This window comes from Dendronephthya gigantea, unplaced genomic scaffold, assembly GCF_004324835.1.
Source record: "Dendronephthya gigantea isolate DGI-Jeju-01 unplaced genomic scaffold, DenGig_1.0 001047F, whole genome shotgun sequence".
In the NCBI taxonomy this organism is placed as follows: Eukaryota; Metazoa; Cnidaria; class Anthozoa; order Malacalcyonacea; family Nephtheidae; genus Dendronephthya; species Dendronephthya gigantea.
Window position 1 is genome coordinate 1 of NW_021164057.1, and position 11498 is coordinate 11498.

The 11498-nt window shown below is 36.6% G+C and overlaps 3 long non-coding RNA genes across 3 annotated transcripts; all 3 read left to right on the top strand.

The window, feature by feature from the left end:
• Positions 1–76: 76 nt before the first annotated feature.
• On the top strand, positions 77–1363 carry LOC114544910. Its single transcript, XR_003690664.1, has 3 exons — positions 77–347; positions 598–660; positions 1324–1363. It is a non-coding gene; the product is annotated as an uncharacterized LOC114544910 (long non-coding RNA).
• A 10-nt stretch (positions 1364–1373) lies between these two features.
• Positions 1374–1864, top strand: LOC114544911. Its single transcript, XR_003690665.1, has 3 exons — positions 1374–1415; positions 1495–1581; positions 1823–1864. It is a non-coding gene; the product is annotated as an uncharacterized LOC114544911 (long non-coding RNA).
• Positions 1865–6693: 4829 nt separating this feature from the next.
• On the top strand, positions 6694–7132 carry LOC114544909. Its single transcript, XR_003690663.1, has 3 exons — positions 6694–6733; positions 6934–7009; positions 7092–7132. It is a non-coding gene; the product is annotated as an uncharacterized LOC114544909 (long non-coding RNA).
• Positions 7133–11498: the final 4366 nt, after the last annotated feature.

The following is an 11498-nucleotide window of genomic DNA, read 5'->3' on the forward strand; positions in this document are numbered from 1 at the left end:
CGGATAGGGAAACTGATAAAAAAGCTGGCGATATTTTGTGCCTGACTCAAAATATTTTTCACTGGAAGAATTGAACACGCTTTGGCAACAATAAGGTTTAAACGATGACTGGAGTAATGAACATGCAACGCCTTCGGGTTTTTCTCTAATATTCTCCCAGAAATACCTTTTTCCTGGCTGGACACAGCACTAGCACCGTCATATCCCTGGCCTCGACAATTTTGAACGGAAGCCCGACATCTTGAAGTGTACTTTGACTAATGAACGGAATCAAATCCAAAGGCGAAACAGTTCGGTATACAAATGAAAATGTTCTTGAATCATGTAAAACTTCAAATTTATTCAAGGTATGTTATATAATTAATAATGCATAATATTTTCGAAATATTATAAATTTGAACTTAAAATCAGTGTCTACCGTCTACTTTTTTGCATATTATAAAAGTAGCAAGCAAATTCAAATGACCATAAACCCGGCATTATTTTAGAATTCGAAATTTTGACAGGATATAATTTTGTAGTTTTGATAGTTTATACACCCCAACAGCCAAACAATTTTATGATACTTATCCCTATATTGATCATTAAACCCTATAGAATGTATTAAATTATCCAGAAAGTATAAGCTTGGAGTTATCATTAAAAAGTGCCTTGCACCAGGTGAACTATATTTATTCAAATCTATTTACTAATTATTGTATTTTACTAATTTTGTATTTACTAATTATTGTATTTACTAATTATTGTATTTTACTAATTTTGTATATACTCATGTGTATGTTATAGTGATAATAATATAACAATAGAGTTGATGTTCGCGGTCATAAATGTGTTTTTGGCCCGACTTCGAACTCATTTTAGCCCGAGCGTAGCGAGGGTTAAAATGTGTTCCGCGAGGAGGGCCAAAAACACATTTATGCCCGCGAACATCAACTCTATTACTATAATATATAATAAACTATAAACTATTATTACTATAATATATGTTCAACATCGTCAGCCTTCATCCCCTTAGCTCAGTAAGTCATGCGACATTCCATGTCAGTTCCAGTAATTGTTCATCTCAGACCTTGAAAGAAAAAAAAACACATTCCAAACACTCCAAACACTCCAAACACTCGATGTCTTCTGACCTGGATTCAAGTTTACTGCTTTTATCATCTTTTTTATTTCACGTTTCCATTTTGAACATGTCCAATTGCAAAAAAGTATCCAGCCGACTTAAAATAGTTTTATTTTTGCAGTTACTTTCCAGAATATACCGTTTGGTTAAGACTTGTGTATTATAGTATATCATAGTTTTAAAACTTCTTTTTCTGTCAGATATTTTCAATAATTAGCTATCGAGACCATCCTCAGTTGTTCGGGCTGGAATACACAAGCGGTCAGCTGAGAAATTACTCGTCTTCCGACAGGTAGTTTAAAAAAGCAGATTTTGTATGAAGCTATATAAAATATTTCTTGTTCTGAATGTGCGTATTTCACTCAATCTAGGGATATATCATTGGCTGGTTAGCTACACGGGGTTAGAGGCAGTGGAAATGGAGATGTTTGTGTAAAAACGACCCCAACGAAGAGACGGTACTGTACGCTTTTTCATAGATGATTGAGCGAAAATTATGGTCAAAATTTTCCTGATGAAAATCTCGCACTGCTATGATTACCGTAAATACGAACCCTCATTTCATTCTCCTCCTGACGTATGGGATCTCATATAACACACAAACAATTACACTTCTCGTCAGGTATTCCTATTAGTCAGTCCAATACATCACATACAGCAAAAGAAGAATTGTTTTTTTAAGATGATATATTTTTCAAGGTTATCGTTGGGGTCCATTGTATAACGTTGTTGACGAAGAAGTAGAAAGCAGTCATTTAAAATTCCTCGCTGCGTCTCCAGGTGAAATATTTCTCTTTTTATTTCACTTTAAATTTTTGAAATATCTCCAAAAGCTTATATTGTCTTATTACTGGTTCCTTGCAGGAAATTTAACCGAAGATGTGTAGAGATTTAACTGCAATATTTCCTACAGCGGTCTACTTCATGCAGTCACCCAAGACGTAAGTTGACAATTTCTTATTTTGTACTTTTCTGCAGACAAAATCCTGTGTAGAGAATATTATTGCATTTTTACTGAGTTTTAATGTTCTGTCAAAATCTGGATTAAGGCTGTTTTCCACTCACGTGTTTTTCATACGCACGTTAGTTTTCTGCTTATTTTAGTATGCATTAGTTGACCTAGATTTACACAAATAATCGTTATAAAGGAAGCGAGAATAATTTAAATTGGCAGATTGAAGCTTATTATAATCATAACCATGTACGCACGGACTCGAGTTTACTTGATAGTCGATAGCGTCGACAGCAAATGACATTGAAACGTTTGTATGGATATTTCGAAGTCCTGACAGTATAATTAATATCCCGTAGGTTATTTCAAGCAGATATTTGACTTGCGACGTCGAACAAGGCCAGTTAACCGCGTCGTGGATCGTAAACTGACCTCAATACAGAAAGTGGGGACAAAATAGCCAAAATACAAAACATTTTGTTCTAGGCCTCTCAGTTCCCGCCTCGCCGCGTATAAGGAACGTTAAGAGGCCTAGGGACTACGCTGCGGTAACTCTGGTTGCTGAGTTGACTGGGTCCGAATCCATGAAATGGTAGATTTGAATTTTTCTCGCCAGAAGTACGGCTGGAATATTAAGTCTTTTAAACTCCAATATATATTTCAAACGATTTTAAATATTTTGTAAGGACTTTTCCCGGAGAATAAAGAAAGACTTATCATTAATGCCATCACAATGCTCATTGCTCACGAAGGTATTGTATATCTTTGCCAATAAATATATTTAGTGTTCACCCCTAAAATATACATATTCTGACTGCTATTACCTTCACAGGTATTCAATATATACATAAAATAGTTAAAATGTTTCGTCTATTTAGGGAGACCAAAACAAAATATCAGATAAAGATCTCGAAGCACTGTTTCACGCTTTGAGACATTAGGTTGGATCCAAAGCAGGTTTCACAACGCTCACTAGGTGAGAAAGTTTATCTTTAACCATAACACACGCTGTTTACTCAACCAGCTCACTTTCTCTAGACCGTGTTTCTGTTTTGTTTCTACAGCTTCTATGAGAAGGTTGGTGTGAAAACTGTGAAACCTTTGAAGAGGAATAATGAAGCCGTGACTCACGCCGCTGTCGACATCCTGTGTGCTCTGATGCAGGTAAAGAGAGGGCTTTCCTTTAAGCGGCCAAAATGGTCAGACCGGTCATATTTAAATTTAAAATAGAGTATTTCGTTAAGAATATAGTTGCGAAATTTCCGAGCTAGACAGATGCAAGTAACGATATACTTGAACGCAGAGTTCTTGAAACACTCTAAAATACCACTAATCTGTCTGTACCGAGATCAACAATAGGACCGGTCTGGCCGTTTTTTCCGTATAAAGGAAAGCGCCAACACTTTAACGATGAATTTCCTGGTAATATGTTGCCAAATCTGTCACTGTCATTAGTGTTACCCCTTTAACTTGCAATCCACATAAACTCAGCCAACTTTGAAATCTGAATGTTAACAGGATCCAATTTTATCGAAACCAATTCTGTTTTTTTATATAGCCAACGCACGATAACTATGACATTCGACAAGAATAGATAAACAAAAGCTCTTTGTTATCCTCTGAAAAATTTCTAAGCAGTTTGTTGGAAATTCTCACGATAAATGTTGTAAGATGTGCGGTGTTGGTTGCCTATAATCTATGCTGAACCCTTGCATTTTATTTTTCCATCCCTCTTGTATGTATATAGCTTTGTTTTGGAAGAGAAATTCCCTTGCAAAACCCAGCAAGTGATTCGTAGCAACTGCCTTTCTAATTTGAACTACCTTTCTAACTAAACACAAGAAATAGATTAACCATGAAAACTTTTCTTCTATATTCGTTCTACTGGGGTTTTAGTTATAAGTGGATTGCTTGATTTTCTGACGTTTGCTCTGTGTCCTCCTTACAGGTTTGTTCTAGTTGCTTTGCAATATATTAAAATAATACGGGGGTGAAGTTGGACATTCATGTTAAACTAATAGTAAGGTGTGATTGCTTCCAATATTTTGAATCAACTCATGTAGTCTGTTACAATAAATCGACTATTGCATATTCCTCTTAGTGAGACAACAGATGATGAACAGTTTGGGAAATTACTGGAGAAAGTTGCAGGTATGCTACAAAGAAATTTGAGGAGCTTTTCATTCCTTGTCTTCTTGGTAGTTTATGGCTCTTTGACTGAGGTTGAGAGTTGATTAAATAGCCTTTCTCTCTTTACCTTTTTGGTGAAGTTTACCACGTCCACTAGCTTGACCCATGCATAGGAGCAACTCATGAAGTCTGTTATTTGTTTGTCTAGAAATGGGTCATTGCATTTATCGATTGTTCCAGGTAGGTTTACGACAAAACTAAATAATAGTACCAATTTTACCATTTCTTCGCTTATGTATGTTTTACTATTGCCCCGCTAATGGTTCTTACCAATCGTGGTTTTGAATTCGTTCCTCAACAATTTCAGCATCCGTCGACAACAATTGTGAAAGGTGCTGGCATGGTTCTGAAGGAGATAATCGAGGTACGTTTTATTCATTCATTCATCCATTGAGAATTTTCCGCCTTTGACGAACGTCATTTATAACGCTCTGCATGTTTTTAGCCGTGATGAATGTACATATTAGTTCAGTTGATATTTAAGAGGTTTTAAAGGGTCTTAATTTTGAGAGGTATTATACACACTTCAAATCAAGCCAGGAACAGATGACGGAAAAATGAGTGAACTATAGATCCTCCGGCAGGAATCGAACCTACGCTTTTGCAATGCCGGTGCAATGCTCTTGTCACTGAGGACGTACAGTTGACTCATTTTTCCATCAACTGTTCCCTGCTTGAATTTGAAGTGCGTATAATACCACTCGAAATTAAGACCCTTTAAAAACCTCAAGAATATTCCTGCATCGTGTGAAGTGCCTAAAATCATCTGTTAATATTTAGTTAGAACTTCACTTTAGGAAGCTGATGAAGAACCCGCGGCAAAAATACAAGTTCTGGCGCTTGCCGAGGGCGCTCTACCAAAACGCTTACGCATGGCCATGTTTACGCAAAGCACTGATAGACGTTCGCTATTGAACAGGTGCGAATTAGTGTGATAAATTAACAAATTGTTGCAGAGGTATAGCCTCTATTCCATCCGCAGGACCTGAGTTGTATTTTAGCAACATTCTCAGATTAATCTTAAAACTTGTGATTTTATAATCCTCTATATACTAGCCATCTGTAAATAGTTCAATTGAGACTAACAAGCATACTCCATAAGTAATTTATAATCATTATTGTTGGCATAGCATCATCCAACAGCAATGGCATTACTTGCGAGAATAATGTTCGTATTAAAGTAGTTTTAATGTCTAAAATATACAAGAAAGTTTAAATGCGAGATTTCCTGTTCATAATTTTTGGTTCATAAACAATTATGTAATAAATTTGAATACGATTTTCACAGCCTGCTGGTTTGTTCTATTACCTTGAAAGCCCTGACGAAGTAAGAAATCTTTGAAAACTTTTTTGCGAGGGCCATTATTTACATAAACCCATTGAGGTGATTCTGACTAACCAATCGTATTCATGACTAAGTGGTATCAACTGCTTTGGTAACTAAACTCCATCATTCATCCTTAAACTGTGCAAACTGCCCCACTGAGGAAATAATTAAATGGTAATTCATTCAGAAGTGTAAAACCTTTTTGTAAAGAAACAATTTTGTTGGAAATTTTTATCTTTCCTTCAGCCACCAGAGACTGAAGAAGATCGTTTATCAATTCGTGACAATGTAAAGCTTGCAGAAGTACGTTTTAAATCAACAATCGTGTTCCAAAATTTCATAATGCATGCTTGCATGTACGTATAAGCCTGTTATTTCACGTGCTATACTTGTGTCTTAGAGCTCTGGAAAAACGAGGGAACGTTGAGGAATCAACTTGAAGGATATCTCTCGCATTGGAGGACAAAAATAGGATTCAAATCCAGGAAAGATGTGAGAATTTAAATCCAGTTTTTTTATTACAAGTAAGTGTTCATATTAAGAAAATGGGAAAATGTTCTAGTCGTTTGAAAGATGAAAAAGCAATGATATTTAAGCGGATCTTTTTTACAGATTCAGTCAAGATCTGACAGCGTACAACCTGATTTGGAATTACAAGGTGAGTCTCGAAGTTAAGGTTAGTTTCCGTTGAAAATATAGGATATGGAAATGTAATGGAGGATTTCCTGTCGCTATGAGTATAACAAGACAAATTCAATAGTCCTGACCTCTTTCTCTAAACTGTTCTCGTAAAAGAGTATGAAACAATTTCTTATGTTTTCAATGTGACAGACGCGAGAGGAACTTCTGGGGCACTCGAATCTGATTTGCACGCATTTGCAATGGAAAAAGATCGGAGTGGAAACTACGTTGTCTTTTGGAATCACCTTTAGTTTGAAGTCCTGTATGAATGTTTAGCTGATGAACTGAAACAGGTTAGTGATAAGCCTAACTGCTCTAGCTTTTTAACAGTTCTTCATAAAGCGTCCCCCCCTTATTCCTCGATAGGAATCAAACTCAGTAACGTATCTCTGCTATCAGGTGACTATTATTTGAGAGTCTTGTTGGAACAAAACGACGAGGAGACGCCGATAACAAATGTGTGAGTCCACGACATTTATCTATCAGGGTTTGCAAATATTCAAACTACTTTCCATGTGCTTTTCTGTCTGGCTTCCCCCTATTCTCTATATTGCTGCACAGTTCACGCAATGTTATTTGTCCTGCAGAATGTAGTAGAGAAGTATAGAATCATGGATGAAACCATTCAAGATTCGATCGACTTTTCTATTTTGTTTTCAGGCTCGAGTTGTCTAACGATCTGTATCACTGATTCCTATTGACAACTAAACCAACTATGAAAGCAATGTGCCTTCAGGTGAGGATGTCGTTTAGCGGGAATGTAGCCATGTGTAGCCTTCGAAGAATGAATTAAACAAATTGGAATATTTCATTCACAGGCGATGACTAAAGTTTATGGAAAATATCACGAAGAGATTGGAGCTTTTAATGACACCAAGCTAAGGATCATCTGTTATTGATCCAGTGTTACTGCAGGAGCCTGAACTAAACTAACTTTATTCATACTGTTTCGTATTTTTAGCATTTACATGAAAATGGCATCACTAACAGGGATTGGAAGGTAAGCACGCCCTAATTTTTTTCACTACTGTCTTTATATCCTAAACTTTAACGACCATAATTTAACTTTTTCTTCTCTAGCCAGAAAATGTTTTATTGTGTTCCTCGTATGACGAAACGCTTATAAAGGTTTGTGTCGGTTGTGTATTGAACTTGTGTTTAAATTGCCCTTTAAATTGTATTTGAAGAAACCATTCGATGTGACCATTGCCGGCAAATCCTGGAAGTCACTATAATCTCAATTCCGAGTTTTGTCCGTGATTTCGTTTTACGAAAGCAGAGCGCATTCTGCAAACGTTTTAGGTTCAGTTATTTCTCATTGTTACAGTTTCTCAATGATAACAATTAATTTTTTAGATCAGAATTCCTATATGGAAACAATCTGTGGTACACCAAGTTACCTCGCTACCAAATGTTAATCCCGTAGCCTGAAGAACGATCCTACAAGAAATCGTGTGTTATATGTTTGGTATGCCATATACTTCAGTTTACTCAAATTCACGTAGTGAACACGATTTGTAATGAAGCTGGAGGTAGCTTAACCTCATTTCAAAATTGGAGTACGTCAATGAAAAGTTAACGTCTTTTAGACTTTCCGGATCTTCTTTATTTTCAAAGCAGGCAAATAACCCATTAGAGAAACAAGTCAAAGAAGGGTCGTATAAATTTCCGAACAACCTCTGGAAGAATGTTAGCAGTGAAGCTAAGGATCTTATAACAAAACTACTTACTGTTGGTCACAGAAAATGCATCACGCTTTAAGAAGCTCTGGAACATCCTTGGATGAAGGTGATGATGAAATTACTAACCGCCTTATAACACCCCGCATCTAAGATTTTTCAAAATCGGCTGACCTTTTTCGTCTGAAGTCCCAGCTTTTTCCAATTGTTAGAATTAGTTTGGTTGAAGTTTAGAACTGATACAGCTATCCAGCATAAATAAAGTCAGTTTAGTTCAGGTTTCCTCCTGTAGTAACACTGCATCAATACGGGATGACCCCTACTGGACCTCCATGAAGGACAATTTAGAACTGATAGAACTATACGGCATAAATAAAATTAGTTCAGTTAGGAGAGAAAGCTTTTAAAAGTGTTAGATTGATCCACGATTTAACAAGTTTTTTTTGTCTTTTGTAGGATAAAGAAATGATAGAAAAAGCAGAAAAAATGATAAAACCGACCGTGGATGGAAGATCAATGTCTCCGCCCTTATAAAAGGTATGTTGAAAACTACGATACTTGTCCCGTTCTTCCGTCCAATGACCCTTATTTTCAACTCGCAATTGCAATGAAACATTACATGTTTGCAAGTTACATCGAAATTTAACCAGCTTTCCGAAACAATCTCAAGGCGCTGTTACACTACGCAACTTTCCTTGCAAATTGCAAAACCATTCTACTCCTGAGGCATCTAAAGTTGTCAAATACGAACATCTATTACGATCTGCTAACGTTTCCTTAGTATTTCGAACACTCTTTACAAATTAACATCCTTCGGAATTATAATTGCATTGCAAGTTGTAAGGAAAATTGCATATTGTATAGTAGCGCCTTCAGTAAAGTTGAAAACTCACCGTGCAATGAAACATTGCATGTCGGCAAGTTAAAAGGCAGAAAATAACTGTCACCGTACATGGTGAAGACTGGCCGACGGTCACGTTCGGCAGACGAGGCTCTGCGAGCAAATAAAATACTCAGTGGCGAAGCCAGCACGACATTTAGCAGCATGACTGAAAATGCTTCATGTAAGATCACATCACTAGTTATTCCGATAAATAAAAAACAGGGGCCTGTTGTTCGAAAGGTGGATAAGTCGCTATCCAACGGATAACTCACTATCCAACGGATAAGTTTTATCCAGCGTGTGATTTGGGTTGCACGAAGCTTGTATAACTTTAACCAGAGGATAAAAATCGCTATCTACCGGATAAATTTATCCAAGGTCCGGAGGTGGTTTAAATCCACTATCCAGTGGATAAATTCAAAGATACAAGGTAACACTGTAAACATTTATATAAAATAGGACAAAAATGCAATATTCCTCTTACTGTGTTTCAACAAACTAATACACATCATGATTGTATTCACTATATATTAAAAATGTTTTCGAAGTGCAATTTGTCGCAGCAGCGTTTCACGTTGCCTACACATTCCGTTCGACCGGCGATTTTTTGGACATCCTCGCATTTATAACAGGTGGTAAATTTACTATACGCTTCTAATCAGTTTATAAACGCGAATATGCAAAGAAAGATTCAACCTATTCCAAGGAAACTTGCTAATATCTAAGTAATTTCATTCACGAACATTAAAATAGTGTTTCTAAATTTGCTATGGGACCGAAAGGCAAAGCGTTGCAAGGTCAAGGAATAAAATTGCAATGTGTTTAATTAATAAAATCACTATGATGTGAAGTGCAAAGTTCGAGCAAATCACTTGTTCAAGTCTTTTCCATTCAGTAACTATACTCGAGAATTCGTAATGATTATGAATTCAATGTTGTAAATGCTTAGCAACAGCTGACGTTGTGGTACGAAATTTCAGAATAATCCTGTTTTCTTCTGGTAAATTTTAACTTATCTATTGGATAGCTATCCACTTCACTATCCACGCTTCCTGCAACGCGTTTTTATCCAATGGATAACTATCCAGATTTATCCGTTGGATAGGACTTATCCGTTGGATAAGTTATCCATCTTTCGAACAACCGGCCCCAGTTCCATACCTATACTTTTGTACGTGTGAAACTTTTCGCTTGATTTTCTTTTAATTGTGAGAATCCGACCGTGCAGCAAACATTGAAATAAAGCGATAACACTAAACTTGATTGTGATAGCCCTGAGTATATACCGCTATAATAGCTTTGTTCCTCATAATGATATGCTGGATTCCTCGTCCAGGTATAACTTCTAAAACACGCCTTATTTTTACTTGTATTCCAATGCACCTAAGTTAGTAAAAAACCTGACAAACCCGCTGGTAGGGTGTAAAGAATTTATTTCTAAATCAAAAACTCGCTCTTACATAAGCCACTTATTGAAAAATTTTCGCTATTTTCAGTCAGATGGATCTCTCAGTCATTTCTCATTCCTTAGTGAACAAATAGTATTTCAGTGAATTGCTAGAACATACCTGAAAAACAGCTATAAACTTCAATTCTCAAAGATATGTTGCATACCATGTCTTTGGATGAATGCGGATGTAAAGCGCGGTTACAGTTGGTGATAGGACATTTTCCACCAGCGAGTCTCTAATGAAATGAATAATTTGTTAAACAATTAATCTTAATCACACATTAAAAGTTATATATGACCGCATGGAAATGATGTGATGCATATAACGTGACAGGGTAATCTGTAGAAGCCTTGCTTATTAATCCAGCTAACCTTGACTAGTCCATTTATTTTGTAATGATCGAATTTTTGCCCGTCGGAACTACAGGACACAGAATAGGTCTTCACCCACTAATTATAATCACGACGACTTTGAGTGAAATCGCTCCGACAAACATCTTTCTTGCCGAATGCATTTGGTCCTGGTTATTTTTCCGTGCAGACCAGGAAGCTGCCTCATTTAAGCGACCATGTCCTGTCGACTTATCCGCATTCCCAACACTTGTTGCTATTATCTGGGATGTTATGTGTCTTCAGCGCGTGGGCCAATAATTAGTATCAATTATCTTCTGGCACCAAAACACCATCGAACAATCATCAACAAAAATGAAATGATAATGCATATAATTTTGCCATACACGGCTCCTCCAGAATTGAAACCAGTCGAGGTACAGCGTTATTTCCATTGATTTTGTGAAATCTTTACTTGGGGGTTAACATGGAATTTTATCACATTCCCATATAGGGGAATTACTGAATAAAAAAATAATGTCCAACAGTCCTAATATGACATAATAATAAACTGAACATATACCATGTAGCCTGCAATATTTACCTTGCTTGGTATGTCAGTCCATCAAATCCATGTATGGCACAGCGATGGATGGAGGTGTAGTCAGTGATAAGAGAAAGGTAATAATTGTTAGCAACTCCTGGGTTGCCATACTTTATTTGATCTAAAATTGAAACACAAGGAACAAGTAAATTATTATATTATTGTCCAGGGTTGTGAGGCTATCAGCATTGTGATATCCCAGGTTCATGCGTACAGCTACCATGGGACAACATTCCTTAGCGAACAAATAGTATTTCAGTGAATTGCCAGAACATACCT